Below are 17,168 nucleotides of genomic sequence, written 5' to 3' on the forward strand. Positions count from 1 at the left end.
TGGTGGTTGATATTTCAGCCTTGTTTGGCAATCGTAGTTATATAAAGACTGTTGATTAGAAACAACCTCATATGGTGTATGCTTGTTTTTATCTTCATGGAATTTGTTCTGCAAACACTGAGTTCTTCACTGGGAGTCACCACTTTGTCTATGTTAGGAGGAGCAGGAAGTGAATACATTTAAGGTCTTTAATTTTCTTCTTAAAACTTTGACTACTTTAGTGGTTTTTTAAAGCATTAACAGGAGAATAGCCATCACTGCCAAGTAGCTGACATTCTGAAATAGCACTTCCCTTTAGGCACTGTACAGTTGGGATCATTTACTTGCAGAGAGGTGTGTGTGTGTGTGTATTTATGTGTGTACTCATGTGTATAAGAATAAGAGAAACACTTTGTGGGCATATCCTGCTGAGGTGAGTAACGTGCTGATTAGTGAACTCCAGTCTGACCCCATTTAAACCTGGAGGAGAATCACATCAAGCACAGAAGCAGCCAAGGCAGCATTTCAACAGGAAGGAAACATCTATTACTGGGGCTTTGAAGAAACATGCCATGAAGGTGTACTAATATCACAAAGGGAAGGGAAGGACTAAATTCAGCATGATAAACAAAGTCCCTTTTTTGTAACGGAAGTGTTTGATGATGTTTGATCAATGGTGGATCTATCTCTTGAAAGGAAAATGCATTTAAACCCCAAATGGAGGATTCTTATATAAGGTGCCTAGCTTGTAATGATATATTCATGTTTATAGGTAGAGTGACTGGTTTTTAGAGAAGAGGTTTTTTTTTTCCTTCATTTTTTGAAAGAAAACTTGTCTGTCTCTAGGCTTTGGAATGTAGAATTATTTACCTTTCCCCAAAATGAAATGTTTCACTGAATCTCCTACAAGCTTGTGGAGGACATGAAGCATGTTGAATAAGAGCACAGGCTCTGGAGGCACTGCCACCCACAAAGGCTGTGCTAAGGTAAACAACTGATAGTATTTTGAAAATTAGATGACTTAGAATCCATTCAATAAATTTTAGCTATTTTTATTGTCTTTTTTTTCTAAATCTATTTGGAAAATATTGCAGATAAAGTAATACCTTTCTAAAACACAGTGAGACCAGGCGCAGTGGCTCATGCCTGTAATCCCAGCACTTTCGGAGGCCGAGGTGGGCGGATCACGAGGTCGGGAGATTGAGACCATCCTGGCTAACACGGTGAAATCCCGTCTCTACTAAAAATACAAAAATTAGCCAGGCGTGGGGGCATGCGCCTGTAATCCCAGCTATTCAGGAGGCTGAGGCAGGAGAATGGCGTGAACCGGGAGGCGGAGCTTGCAGTGAGCCAAGATCCCACCACTGCACTCCAGCCTGGGCTACAGAGCAAGACTCTGTCTCTGAAAAATAAAAAATAAAAATAGAACAGTGAATAGTTTATAAAGATAAAATAGAATAGGCTTCAATTTAGGGAACAAAGGAAAATATGTTTAGGAATGATATTATGCTCAAAATGATTGCAACTTTGATGGTGAAGTGTATTTTATTCAATTAAAAATGTAGATATGGCTGGGCATGGTGGCTCACACCTGTAATCCCAGTACTTTGGAAGGTTGACGCAGGTGGATCACTTGAGGTTAGGAGTTTGGGACCTGCCTGGGCAACATAGTGAGACCTCATCTCTACAAAAAATAAACAAAAAATGTGCTGGGTGTGGTGGTACGTGCCTGTAGTCCTAGCCACTTGGGAGACTGAGATGGAAGGATAGCTTGAGTCTGGGAGGTCAGTGCTGCAGTGAGCCGAGATCGTGCCACTGCACTTGAGCCTGGGTGACAGAGCAAGACCCTGTCTCAAGAAAACAAACAAACAAAAAAACAAAAACAACAGTAGATATGTGTGTGGGAATGAGAACATTTAAATGTGCTCATCGGCTTAGATTTTTCTTTAACCCCCTTCATGGCCCTTATCTTAACCTCTGTCTTCAGCACTACCCTTCATATGTTTGTTCTGTTTTATCTTCTAAGTGATTTTTTTATAGCTCTCAATGTATCATGGCAGAAGGAAAACTCAATGTATAAGCTGACTGTATTTTGCATTTTCTTTTTTTTTCTTCTTTTTTGTTGAGATGGAGTCTCACTCTGTCACCCAGGCTGGAGTGCAGTGGTGCGATCTCAGCTTATTGCAACCTCCGCCTCCTGGAGGCGATTCTCCCGCCTCAGCCTCCCAAGTAGCTGGGACTACAGGCTTGCACCACCATGCCTGGCTAATTTTTATATTTTTAGTAGAGACGGGGTTTCATCATGTTGTCTAGGCAGGTCTCGAACTCCTGACCTCAAGTGATCCACCCACCTTGGCCTCCCAAAGTGCTGGGATTGCAGGCATGAGCCACCGCGGCCTGGCTTCATGATCCAAAATAGCATCATTAAGCTTCTCTTTCAAAACATGTATATAAGCCTGTGAGTCATCACTGTATTTATTCCAGAATATTATCATATTGGAGACTTTCCAAAGCTGAACAAAGCAAGAATTATTGGCTACTGAGGGACTATATTCTAGCAAGAGACTATTCTATTTGTTGGGGATCACCTCTTTTTACTAAAGGGGACTGTTTTGGGCATATAAAACTAGAATTCATGGTTTCTCCTTGATAGTTTGCCAGCTTGATTCCCAGTCAACCAGATAACTGCTGGTAGTGACACTCATGTCCTCTAGGACTCCCAATCTTGTGCCAGCTCGGAGAGGGAAATCCCCCTAGAACTGCTCACACCATTCCAAGAACCACAAGCACCACCTTGGTATAGTTAAAAATGTGATACCAACTCAAATTCTGATAAAAACAAGTTCTATAAAGCTTAATAAAGATATATTTTTTACTTTTTAAGTTTTGTTTTACTATTTTAAACAGAAAACAGAAGGTAAAAAACTCCTCTGCCTTCCTCAGTATTTGGTTTGTCAGTTGCTGAACTCAGATTTAAGAGTCTAATCATATACAGGCAATAACCCTCTTCTAATCTTAATAATGTTTCTTTGATCATTTCTTTAAAAAGAAAAATGAAATAGCCTATTGACTCCAACCCTGACCTCCTGTACTTCACCTGCCTGATGAATATTTTTTTGGAATACATAAGTTTTTTCAAATGCATCATGTCAAGAATTTGTCATTTCAGATTCCTTTCTAGAATTATCTATTTATCTGATTAATAGCATCATTCTTCCAGACAACCAAACTCAAAAGCTTTATCACTATAATTGAATTTATTTTTTCTTCTTACATTTAAAATGTTACTAAATGCCATTCATTTCTTTATCAGTAATATTTCTGTTTGATCATTTTATTTCATTTATTCTGCCACCCTCTCATTCCAACTATCGCTTATACTTGAGTACTGCAATAAGCCAATATCTTGCATATGATTATTTATAACACCTAAATCTTCTACCACTTCACACTCACTGGGATGGATATAATTTTTAAAACATACAATAACAGGTGTTAGTGCGGATATGGAAAAATTGGAACCCTGACACATTGCTAGTGGAATGTAAAAAGGTGCAGCCACTTTGCAAAACAGTTTGGCAGTTCATCAAAAGATTAAGCATGGAATTACCATAAGACCCAGTAGTTTCGCTCTTAGGGATTCCACTCTCAAGAGAACTGAAAACATATGCCCATACAAAAACTTATAAACATTGTATATCCATGTTTGTTGTAGCATTATTCACAATAGCCTAAAGGTAGAAGCAACCCAAATGCCTATAGATGGATGAATGGATAAACAGAATGTGGTATAGACATACAATGGACTATTATTCAACCTTAAAGAGGAAGAAAATTCTGACACATGCTAGAAAATGGATGGATCTTGTATACATTCTACTAAGTGGAATAAGCCAATCACACAAAGAAAAATATTATGATTCCACTTACATGAGGTACTTAGAATAGTCAAATTAATAGAGGCATACAGTAGAATAATGATTGCCAGGGGCTTGGAGGAGGAGCAAATGGGAAGTTATTGTTTAATGAGTATAGAATTTCTGTTTAGGAAGATGAAAAAGTTCTGGAGATGGGTGGCAGTGATGGTTGCATAGCAATGTGAATGTACTTAATGCCACAGAATAGTATACTTAAATATGGTTTGAATGGCAAACTTTGTTACTTATATTTTATCACAATTAAAAAGTTTGAAATGAATATCCAAAGAAGCATTATTTATGAGGCTAAAAGTGGAAGTAACCCCAAAGTTCATCATCGATAGCTAAAGGAAATATGGCATATCAAAACAGTAGAATATTAGTCATACAAAGGAATAAAGTACAGACACATGCTACAACACAGATGCGCCTTAAAAACATTACACTAAGTGAAAGAAACCAGACATAAAAGGCCAAATTTTGTATGGTTTTATATATATAAAGTCGTTCAAAATAGGAAAACCCATAGAGACTGAAAGTTGATTAGTGGTCACCAAGGCCCGGGGGAGGAATGAATGAAAACTGGCTCCTAATGGGTACTGGGTTTTTTGGGGCGAGGGGGACAGAGTGATGAAAATATTGCAGAATTTGATAGTAATGATAGGTGAGAGTGGCATAATTTTTTTTAATATACTAAAACCCACTGACTCATATACTTTACAAGGATGTATTTTATGGTATGTGAATTATATCTCAAAACACCCCTTAAATCTTAACGTATGGCTTTTATGATGCCATGTTTCTAAAGAAGCAACGTGTCCCAGTCTCAGCTTACTATTTCTAGGCATGTGACTTTGAGAAAAAATTAAGAGACCTCCCTTCTTACTCTGTAAAATGGGAATAATAATGATGATAATGATAATAATAATGATCTTACCGGATTTTTTTGAGTGTTAAATGAGGTAACATATGTAGTGCATCTAGCATAGTGTCTGGCATTTACCAAGAACCCCTGGAACCTGAGCTTCAACTGCTTCTGATACTATTCCAGATACTATTTCAGGATATTCCAATACTGTTTCCATATATTCAGGACAATGGACCAACTCCTTTAGCCATTTTATCAAAACTCTTTAGACTCTGTTTCAAATCAGTCTTTCCAAAGTCTTCTTGTGCTCCTTTGTAGACACTCTTCAGTCAGAGAGAGCTTTTTAATCTCTTCCAATTTGCTGCAGCTGTATCTGTGCCTCAAAACAACGCTTTCTCCCCATTCCTCTCTTCTCTCTGCCCTTGGAACTCCGTGGACTTCTCTCATGTTTTTAACCTACTCCCTTATATCAGTGCATGTCATCTCCACTTATTTGTAGCACCCAATATTTTTACTACATCTTTGACCAATTAAGTCTTACTTGGGTTATGTTTTTAAAGTAGGTATCTTATTAGGTGGTCCTTTTAAAGTATATGTCCAGTCTCTCCAGCTAAATTAAAACCCTTGAGCACAGAGACCACATGTTATAATGTTTTACCTTTTCCATAGCACTTAGCATGTTACCTTGACATGGCATATACTGAATGAATGCTTGCTATTTATGAGTTTAGTTAGTGCCACATCTCATGAAGTACAGGGACTTAATGATTCTCAATCCTGACTTCATCTTAAAGTCACCTGGAGAATAAAGTTTCCTCTTAGCTCAACAAGTCAGAATCTCTGAGCAAAATCCTCAACTTCTTACCTAGGTGATACTCTTTTAAGCCACACTGTGAACCACTGGATTCAACAGATGAAGTAATATAAGCCACTGGCTCTTAAGCCTCATTGATTATTGCAGTGAAGATGTGAAGACTAAAGATGCTTTGGGCATGGCAAAGTGTTCTACAGATATTATAATTGTTATTATGGTACATTTGAGAGTGTCATTGCTTTGAGAAAGATCCTCTAAGTTTTTTAACAGCCACAGTGTAATGGAAATATCCAATTATAGGTATCCAAAACCTTTTAAACTCTTTATATCAGGTGTATATACCCTGTTCCTTTTTGCTAACTTAAAAATGTTCAAACTCTGTCTTCTCTAGGCTGGCAAACATTCAGCAGCACACCCTCTCAAGATTGTTTACTTGCCTTTGCTCCTGTTGAGTTACAACGCTTGGAAGCAGGAGATGGGCTCAGCAGCAGCCGATAGGACATGATCCAGGAAGAGCAGTAAGGGACTGAGCTGCTGGTAAGACAGTGGAGACAGTTGACACTTGTTTGTCAAGTATGAATTTATTCCTAATTTAATGGTTAATCTCTCTCCCAAACTTCAAGTTACCCTGCACCCTCTCAAATACTTTTCTTTATTGTCTGTGCTTAGGACACATGGATTAGATTGTTAAGATTTGTGAATTTACTAAAGTTGTGTGCTGACTTATGTATAGCTGTATTTTTCTGGAGAAAGATAGATTTTTATCAATTCTCAATGTCTATGGAGTTTTTAAAAAGAGGTAAGGATTATTCAAATGTAACTATAAACATAAGAAAATGTGATATCTATAACCAGTTGTTACAGTATTTATCGCCTCCATTTTGCTTCACTTGTAGCCACTTCATCTCAATCTTGTTAAGGACCAAATAAATGGTATGTGTGGTTACTTGCTGATCTGAAAAGTGAGTACCTCCTGCACCTGGCTAGTCAGTCTTGTGACAATTTGGTGCCATAGAACTAGCAGAGAACTAAATTATGGAATGGCAGATCTCAGGAGCAGCTATGTGATTTTACATACGGTTTGTTTTTAATGGATAGAGACAGAGTCTGGCTATGTTGCCCAGGCTGCTCTGAAACTCCTGGGTTCAAGCCATCATCCTGCCTTAGCCTCTTAAGGAGCTGGGATTACAGGTGCATGCCCCCAGGCCCAGTTCATATGATTTTCTGAAAATACAAAAGAAAGAGGGAGACACAAAATACTTTTTTAATCATGTTCTTATAATTATCTTAATAAAAATCAATTTGCTCTGAATGCCATGACCTGCTGAGTGTCCCAACCTAAGGGTTGTCAGACCATTTTCTCATATATGCATGTATAGAAGTAGGGAACTAATATATTTTTGTCTAAAATGTTTAAGATGAAGAAGAGAATGAATTCTACAATATATAATTTTCCTGAACTATATAAGACAGTTAAAATTATAGAGACATTGCAGGAGAGACTCTGGATTAGATAGAAAAAAGGAAGAATTAGGCTTTTTTTTTTTGTCTATAATCCTTTTAGTAGGTAATTCAGCTTCAGTTTCACTAAATCTTGTTTATGCATTCAGCATAACAAATCTTCTAATAAGCCTGTATAGCTCTAATCTCTGCCTTACTGCAGACACCTGAGGATATAAGTATCCACTCTGCCACTTGATACTTCTTAGAGACTGTTCTGGTGCTGAGAAATCCTTTCCAGTGTGTCCTCAGTTGAACTCCCATGATTCCTGGATGTTGCCATTTTCAAGACACAGGGCAGGCGCATCTGTCTAGATTACCTCTCTACCTTGGGAATTTTAAGTCACTCTGTGAGGGAAAGAGAACTCAGTATAGTAGTAACTCTCAGAATGAAAATTTTCCCCTTGCATGTTAATATTTTTAGAGTAATCATTGTCACTGAAAATAGACTTCCTCTTTCCCCTCTCATGCTGGAAAATCTTAGGTAATTATGAATAAAGCATTCTTTACTTTTCCCCTCCTCCCTTGATGATTGCTTTACCTCACTCTGTGAGAACTGTGACTACTCATTCTGCTCTTGTCTTTTACATGAGAACTGAGAGCGCATTTTTAAGATGGAATTTTCCTCCTTAATGAAGTCATAACATTAGTCAGAAGATTTTCTCTTCTTGAACGTTAAGCCAGGGTAAGGAATAAAGTGCAGAAGTTTATGGAAAATTATAAGATAACTTACAAAAAAACGAAGACAACAAATTAAAATATTAGCCATTGAGGGAAAAGGTTTTACAGGTAGCTCTCTGAGGAGTTCTTCCCTCATATCTCCTCAAAAATGTTGTTTTGCATTTAATTTTTTACAGTTGGATAAGCTCAGCCCTTGACATATTTTCAATAGCAAATAAGCCTAGAGTTTATTTTTAGTACATTTATTAGGAATGTGTTCTTGGGAAAATTATTTAACCTCTGTAAGCCCTGCTTTATATGGCAAAGAAGAAAGTAGGTAATAATAGATAATAACAGGATTATTTTATGCATTACCTGTACATTGCCCAACATATAGTAAGTTCTCAAGTTTATATTGGTATTTGTTTTATTATTAACCACTTTTATTAATGTTGCTTTTAGTTTTTGAAATATGAATTCATTCAAAAATATTTCTTGAGCACCTGCCAAATACCAGGCACTCTTCTAGGAACTAGAGTGGCATTAATGAGTAAGAGACAAAAATCTCTTCCCTTGTTGAGCTTAGAATCTGTTAGAGTAAGAGACAGACACATACAAAATAAAATGTATAATATACTAAATACCAAGAAGTGCTAAGTATAAAAATATAAAGCAGAAAAAGGAAATTGAGTGGCAGGGTTAGGTAGTAATTGAAGATATAGTAGTCAAGTAAGGCAGCTTCAAGAGAAGATTATGTCTTAAATAAAAATCTGATAAAGGTATAGAAACAAGCCATGAAGTTATCTGAAGGAATTGCAGGTAGTGGAGAACAGCCAAAAGACCTGGAGTAGTAAAAGGTTTTATGCAGAGTGATTTAAAAAGAAACACAGTATCTTATACATCAGTAAATATTTACACATACACTTAAGTAAGTGATATGGACAAGAACTTTGGAAGTTGAATAGCAAGGTCCATCTGGACTATAACAGAGGAGGCTTCACAAAGGAAGGCGACAGGGCATGGCCTGGATCCTGAAGGACAGGAAGAATTGGGATCGATAACAAAGAATGACATCCCAGTGGAGAGAAGTGGAGGGGAAACAGCATGAAATGGAGTGAAATAAGAATGCTGGCCTTTAGGGCAGGAATGGGCCAGGCAGAGGGCAAGTGGGAAGCAGGAAAAAGGCGACCTTGTATAGAGTTCATGTTGGCAAATAGAGAGAAGATGGGAAAGCAGGGTAAGGCCAAATTTAGTAAAATCCTAAAGTCAAGCTAAAGATTATTGCATGCTATCCTGAAAATATTGGGGAATAATTAGAGCAGATGAGTAGAAAGGTGAATTCTTGTATTTAGCTATATCATTATTTTTACAAATTTAAACAAATAAGGAAGTGGAGGCAGTAGTTGGAGTAATTTAGGAGATAAATTGAAAATGGATTTTGTTAAGAGAGAAGGGAAGATAGATTTTATATATTTTAAGGAAAAATCATAAGGATTTATTTGCTGACTGCACGTAAGAGATAAAAGAGAGGAGTCAAAGATTTCTCTAAAATTTTCAAAATGATTAATTACGTGTTGGTATTAAAAGAAATAGGGAAGTTGGGACATATGAGTTTGAATTCAGCGTGAGTCAGTTAAGACAATCAGATGCAGATATTCTTAAGGCAACTAAAGTTGATTTGATATTTGTCATATAGGCTGAATTAAGTTTCTAAGAGCTGTTTTTACTATGCATGAAATCCGTGTAATACTAACATAGTACAAAAGTTGTTTGCTATCCAAATTTTGTATTTTTATAACAAATTGGAGAGACAGAGAATCAAAAAATTATTGATTTGGAACCATTAGACATCAGCTAGTCCAATTAGTTCATTTTGTGGAAGGAAAAAGGATACCCAGAGATGTTACATGACTTTATAGCCATGCCTCTAGCTATTATGTAACTTGGTCTAGCCCAGGTCTCCATACTGAGACTCTCCTCCTGCTAATAAAAAAATAATAAAAAAGTATTAGTGATTTGTATTTTGCCAGCTTGCTTGTGGAGAATAGGATTAGAAGGTTTGACTTGCCTGTTAGCACTCTCTTGTAGCCATTTTTCTAATTAACATAGACACATTTTATCCTTTCTCATGAAACAGATCTAACTTGTTTAGAAGCTTCAGTCTTCTTGATTTAATTAATTACTTTCTCCCACCTTTAGTCATTGTTGAAGTTTCCTGATTTACAATGTTATCTTTTTATCTTTTCAGTAGTTTAAGGAGGAATGATATTTCTACTGTTGTACTATTTTTCTGTTTATCTTTCAGAAGAAAAATAGCTTTTCTTATTGGCCCAAAAAACCATCACCCTACAGGAAATAAATCACACTCTTTGCTTGATTTTCCTGATCTGGCTACTGATTTCTCTTCAAATTTAAGTCAATACTTAGACTTTAAGACTTCATTGTTACTTCCTTACAGGTCATTCTTATGACCTAAAATCCATAGTCATTGTTCTAGCAAGCCTGAGCAGTTTATTCTTTGAGTCACAGGCTTATAAAAGAAAAAATAGACCTTAGAGATCATAATACAGTGCTCTTTAAACTGTACTCTTCAATTTTTCTACTACTCATCAGTTGTTTTTTATTCTAATAAAATATAATTACCTAGCAAGTGAGCAGACATGTATTTACAGTAGCTTTACAATTCTTTATACACTTCTTTACTCTCTCCATTACACATGCCACATGGTATGATACAAGTCATAACTCAACTATGTGAAACCAAAACCACTCTTATACATGGTGTCTTGCATATATGTTAAGGCCCAGAGTGGTATCAGTAGTCTCTGTGTCCCAAGAGACTGAATTAAACAAGACTGTTGACGTTCTTGTGGCATTTATCTGACAACCTTGGCAATCCCTAAATTCACAAATAGCTGTATAGCATTTTTTTGCATTTAATGCATATCCACATATGATGTGTCCTTTGATTTTAGAACAAGTAAAGCACGCTAAAATAGACTGCACCTTATGAAAGTCATTTTCACTATTCTTGTGTTTCAGTTTCCTCATCAAAAGGTGAAATATCAGCTGCCTCTATTGATCTCAGGATCTTTTAAGTAGAAATGGAAGAGTCTTAGTGAAAACAGTTTGTATTCTGAAAGAAAATTGCAATGTAAATACAGGCACTAAAAACATTTATTCATCTTTACAGATGTTAATCTGACCAGACATTTTTCTCAAAATGTGAAAATAGTATGGATTTTCTTAGCTCATTTAATATTGAAAAGACTAGAAAAACAAGTAATGATGTTATAGAAGAATCTATAATCATATAATTACAGTTGTCCTTCAGTATCTGTGGGAGATTGGTTCCAGGACCCCCCATGGATATCAAAATCTGTGGATCCTCAAGTCTCTTATATAAAATAGTGCAGTATTTGTACATGATTTACATATACCCTCTCATATACTTTGAATCGTCTCTCGATTATTTATAATACTACAATGTCCATGCTATGTAAGTAGTTATTACACTGTATTGTTTAGGGAATAGTGACAAGAAAATTAATCTGTACATGTTCATTACAAACACAGCAATCCATTTTTTTTCTGAATATTTTGATCTGTGATAGATTGAATGCACAGATGCTGGAATCCATGAATACCCATGGGGGGCTGACTATAATGTTGTCTATGTGCGTAGCAATTTTGTAATTCTCAACCAAGGACACGTATAGTCCTTGAATCTTGGTAGGAGTCTTGGGGACTTTTCTTAAAATATTTTGACCATCTTCTCAAGATCTTGACTCCTACCCCCACTTGTACACGTGCACATACTTGTGCACACTCACAATACCCTTCCTTAAGTCCTGCTCACCAGCTTGCTTCCTATTGCATTGAGAGCATTCAACTTGTAGACCAAGAACTTCTACCATTTTTTTCCACCTCTACCCCAAAACACAGTTTATACATATCCATTCTTTTCATTCTTCAGAGTCATCTCACCACTTCCATAAATTATTTCCTAATTGTTCCCTCTGCCTCTGTTCTTTTTTTTTTTTTTCTGATGATCAGTTCAAAGTACCTCTGTATGCCCATTCTTAAGTGCAAATCTGACCATCTATACCCCTTCTTAATATCCTTTCTTTTATGGATATCCATTTCAGACTTTATTAAAGGAGTGGAAGCTTCCCTCCCCCCACCTCACCACTTGAAGTTTTTGCAATTAGAATGGAGTTTATCTGGTTAATGCAAAAATAGATGTGATGTAGAATTCTTGGGGACACCTACTTATCCCCTTTTCAGAGTGGCCCTGAAAAGCTCTGTGAACCCAGGAATCTGAAGAACTCAGTACAGAAAACCATCAGCCTACAGAAAGTAGATCAAACTCTATGCTTGATATTTCTGATCTGGCTCCTGGTTACTCTTCAAATTCCTCCTTACTATATTGTCCCTTCAGATTTGTAAATCTTTACCGTGACATCATATTTTACACATTGAACCTTTGTACCGCTGTTCCTCTCCTGATGAACTTCCCTTTTCTCTTAACTACACAGCTCAGATTTCTCATAAGGGAAGCTTCATATTTGTTGTGGCACTGTTGTTCCTCAAGCATCCTACTTACTGTAGTCATTTGTTTATGCTTGTCTCCTTTGCAGATTCTGAAATTCCTAGGGCAAAGGCTGCATCTTGTCTTCTTATTACTAATATTTTACACAGTATCTGGTTACATAGTAGGCATTCAATCATACAATTTAAAAGAAGAGGTTGACTTTGTGATCTTTTTCATATGTTTTATTTCCCTCTCCCCCTACTGGCAACTTCTTCCTACTTCTTAAAATAGATACAGCACTTGCCCATTAAGTGGAGGGAAGAGGTGTGGGAGTCGAGTAGTTGGAACTTCAAGTGTCAAAACATGATAATCTCATTTGCAAAGTTACATTATATCAGAGCTTGAACCTCAGAGATACTTAATTATAAGTAACACTTGTGGAACATTTGATACCTACATTTTTTTCACTAAAGTATCCTATCAAAATTAAATGTGTTGCAGTTGAGATTTGTGAGGTTTTAGCTATTTAGAGACTTTAGGGATATGTTTAGTGTTCTAATTCTAATAGTATTGATGAATATAAATGTTTCACTGTAGGAAGAGAAGTTTGAGAGCTGTTGTGAATGATATTTGATGTCTATTAGGTGATAATTTCTGATGACTAAACGTGCTCAAGACCTTAGTGAGAAATACATGAATACAGAAAATATTTTGAAAATTTTGAGTTTATCATTGATTATAGATTTTCTTATCCAGCAGTTTTTGGTTGTGTTCTGTTTTTCACTGTCAGAGAAGCAGAAAGTGGTCAGTGGACTTTAGAATGTAGGCTCTTGTAGGAGGCCATATGTTTGAGAGTGCTGTCCAGGTGCTTTGTGATGTGGCTGAGAATGGATGCAGGCTTGCAGGGAAAAACTAATACTGTAGATCTCCAGAGAGCATTTTAGGAAAGACTTCTAAGCTTTAGGTTCCCTGACCAAAGAGTAAAAGGTGATTCTTAATATCCATAGCTATAGAGGAAAGTAAATACACTTCCCACATCAAATTTAGAATTAAATATTTAGGCATTTCAAGTGTATTTCATTTAGAACAAAATAAAATCATATATTCATTAATGAAATATAAAACCAGATGGTCTCTGAAAGGTTTTTCCCTTTACTCACTTTCAGAGTAAGGCAAGGAAGAGTAGTTTTGTTTTTTAATTTATATTTTAATTGTCCCTTTCTGTTTTTCCAAAAGTTTTATTTTTTGAAAGTGAGTCACCTTTTAGACATTTGAAAAATTAGAATTACTATGATGTTTATTCTATTAGTAAGTCTTCCTAGAGTAGCAAGGTAGAAAAGCATCTCTGAATGCCTACATAGTAAGTATTTAATAAATGTTTTTTGGGCCAGGTGTGGTGGCTCACTCCTGTAATCCCAGCAATTTGGGAGGCCGAGGCGGGTGGATCACCTGAGGTCAAGAGTTTGAGACCAGCCTGACCAGTATGGTGAAACCCCATCTCTACTAAAAATACAAAATTAGCTGGGGGTGGTGGTGCATGCCTATAATACCAGCTACTTGGGAGGCTGAGGCAGGGGAATCGCTTGAACTCAGGAGGTGGAGGTCGCAGTGAGCCGAGATCGTGCCATTGCACTCCAGCCTGAGCAACAGGAGTGAAACTCTGTCTCAATAAATAAATAAATAAATAAATAAATAAATAAATAAATAAATAAAATATATAAATAAATGCTTTTTGATTTAACGAAGGTGTCATTGTCCTATGAAAAGGAAAACTATCAAAATATATTTTTTAAAACTTAGCTTTTGATAATGATATGGAAGATATTTCTCTTAATTAACCTAAGTCAGAAACTAAAATATGTTATAAAATGCTAACATCAAATATTTGAAACCAGTTAAAGGAGACAGAAGGAAGTTATGGAGAAAGAAGCAGTAGCCAGAAAATAAGGGCAAGAGAATGTTTTCTAAATTTATGAGAATCAGAATGTTTACAAAATTGCTATTATTATCATCTGGAAAAAATATGCCTTGTAGCCTGAAAAAATTAACATTCCCTTTCCATACCATGCAGGAACCTTCTTTACTGCATTCCTAAGAGGACTAGTCTAGCACCTAATTGGATACTTGTGGTAATAATTGGGAACTCACTGATCTGGTACATCAGTGTGGGAGTCGAGTAGTCAGAACTTCAAGTGTCAAAACATGATAGTCTCATTTGCGAAGTTACACTATATTAGAGCTTGAACCTCAGAGATACTTAATTATAATTAACACTTGTAGAACATTTGATACTTACATTTTTTTTTCACTAAAGTGTCCTACCAAAATTAAATGTGTTGCAGTTGAGAGTTGTGAGGTTTTAGCTATTTGGAAACTTTAGGGATATGTTTAGTGTTCTAATTCCAATAGTATTGATGAACATAAATGTTTTACTGTAGAAAGAGAATTTGAGAGCAAGTTGAGCAAGAATCTGTCACTCTAGGTCTTCTACTCTTTATTAAAGAATGTTGGATTCATTTATAACTTACTGGTCCCTTAAATATTAAAGTTTGGTGTTTGGTATCTTAAACATGATTACATCCTTATAGGGCTCTCTTCTAATTGCCTGGATACTGCACATCTATTAATACAGTCTCAAAGCACACTTGCTTTTTTGATAGTAAGAGAGTACGATTTAATCACATTGAAGTTACAGTCCGCAAAGGTTTTTGTCTTTTTTTCAGGCAAGCAGCTGATGAATGAATCTCTACTATCCTTCACTTTGTGACTGTGATTTTCTAAATAAATGTTGGAGATTTTAACTTACAATTTATTAATTTCCATCCTGTTTCTTCAAGTCCCTCCTTTAAGTCTAAGGAAATTTATGGAAATCTTTTTCCATACCATCAAGTGGCTTATTTCTTTTTAACTTTTTTTCCTTAAGTTCAGGAGTACATGTGCAGGTTTGTTGCATAGGCAACCTTGGGTCATGGGATTTTGTTGTACAGGTTATTTCATCACCCAGGTATTAAGCCTAGTACCCATTAGTTATTTTTCCTGATCCTCTCCCTCCTCCCACCCTCCACCCTCTGATAGGCCCCAGTGTGTATTGTTCCCCTCTGTGTCCATGTGTCCTCATCATTTAGCTCCCACTTATAAGTGAGAACATGCAGTATTTGGTTTTCTGTTCCTGTGTTAGTTTGCTATGGATAATGGCCTCCAGCTCCATCCATGTCCCTGCAAAAAACATGATCTTATTCTCTTATATGGCTGCATGGTATTCCATGGTGTATATGTAACACAGTTTTTTTAATCCAGTCTATTACTGATGGGCATTTAGGTTGATTCCATGTCTTTGCTATTGTGAATAGTACTGCAGTGAAAATACGTGTGCATGTGTCTTTATAATAGAATGATTTTTTTTTTCCTTTGGTATATACCCAGTAGTGGGGTTGCTGGGTTTAATAGTATTTCTGTCTTGAGGTCTTTGAGGAATTGCTACACTGTCTTCCACAATGGTTGAACTAATTTACATTCCCACCAATAGCATATAAGTGTTCCTTTTTCTCCGCAACCTCACTAACGTGTTATTTTTTGACTTTTTAATAATAGCCTTCCTGACTGGTGTGAGATGGTATCTCATTGTGGTTTTGATTTGCATTTCTCTAATGATCAGTGATGTTGAGCTTTATTTCATATGTTTGTTGGTCGCATGTATGCCTTCTTTTGTAAAGTGTCTGTTCATGTCCTTTGCCCACTTTTTCAATGGGGATGTTTGTTTGTTTGTTTGTTTTTCCTATAAATTTAAGATCCTTATAGGTGCTGGATACTAAACTTTTGTCAGATACATAAATTGCAAAATTTTTCTCCCATTCTGTAGGTTGTCTGTTTTCTCTGTTGATAGTTTATTTTGCTATGAAGAATCTCTTTAGTTTAATTAGATCCCATTTGTGAATTTTTGCTATGAACTGGGTCTGATATGAGCATATGTTTAATTTTAACTCCCAGGTCACTGTTTTTTTTGTTTGTTTTGTGTTTGTTTTTGTTTTCGTTTTTGTTTTTTTTGGAGATGGAGTCTCACGCTGTCACCAGTCTGGAGTGTGGTGATACAATCTTGGCTCATTGCAACCTCCGCATCCCGGGTTCAAGCAATTCTCCTGCCTCAGCCTCCTGAGTAGCTGGGACTACAGGCACACACCACCACGCCCAGCTAATTTTTGTATTTTTAGTAAAGATGGGGTTTCACCATGTTGGCCAGGATGGTCTCCATCTCTTGACCTCGTGATCTGCCCGCCTCAGCCTCCCAAAGTGCTGGGATTACAGGCTTGAGCCACCACACCCGGCCCCAGGTCATACTTTTAATCAAAATGAGAAAAAAAGATTGACTTCACTGGAGTGCTTATGTCTGGTTTTATATTCAAGTTTTAAGTTTATGTTCTTGAGATTATTACATCTTGAGTTACTTGATAATACCACAGTTGAAATCCATGTTGTTGAATCCTTAAACCCCTTGAGGACTGAGAATTCCCTTTAATTATCTGTCTGAATCATTAAATACTTGTAAATCAAGAGTTCAATTTAGAAATGTTATACTTGATACATTTTTTAAAGCTGGATAAATTAACCTATTAAACAAAATTATCTCTTCTTCAAAAAAAGGCATCACTTCCCCCACAAATGTGTAATTTAGGAATTGTTTTCTATTGGAGTGGTTCACGCTTATATATTTTAGTTGCTCTAATGCAAGGTGTTTCCTAAAAAGTTTAAGGAAAGTATAACTTTATTTTCATGTATGATAGTAAATAATACAATAGGGGGTGCATTTGTGCTATGCTTGTTTTTGTTCCCATTTCAGTGCCCAATTACTGTAGCTTCTAATAAATAAAATTATCAGTTGCTAACATTTAAATCAAACAG

General features: G+C 36.3%; 1 protein-coding gene across 2 annotated transcripts in view; it reads left to right on the forward strand.

The window, feature by feature from the left end:
* Positions 1-17,168, forward strand: part of TET2 (tet methylcytosine dioxygenase 2) — a 133,399-nt gene that overhangs the window by 37,733 nt on the left and 78,498 nt on the right. The window contains exon 2 of one of the 2 annotated variants that reach the window (XM_004040224.5): positions 5,970-6,115. The exons of the other annotated variant lie outside the window; for it this stretch is intronic. The gene's annotated coding sequence lies outside the window, so the exon portion shown is untranslated. The remainder of the gene's footprint in view (positions 1-5,969; positions 6,116-17,168) is intronic. 2 annotated transcript variants of the gene reach the window in all.

This window comes from Gorilla gorilla, chromosome 3, assembly GCF_029281585.2.
Source record: "Gorilla gorilla gorilla isolate KB3781 chromosome 3, NHGRI_mGorGor1-v2.1_pri, whole genome shotgun sequence".
Lineage (NCBI taxonomy): Eukaryota > Metazoa > Chordata > Mammalia > Primates > Hominidae > Gorilla > Gorilla gorilla.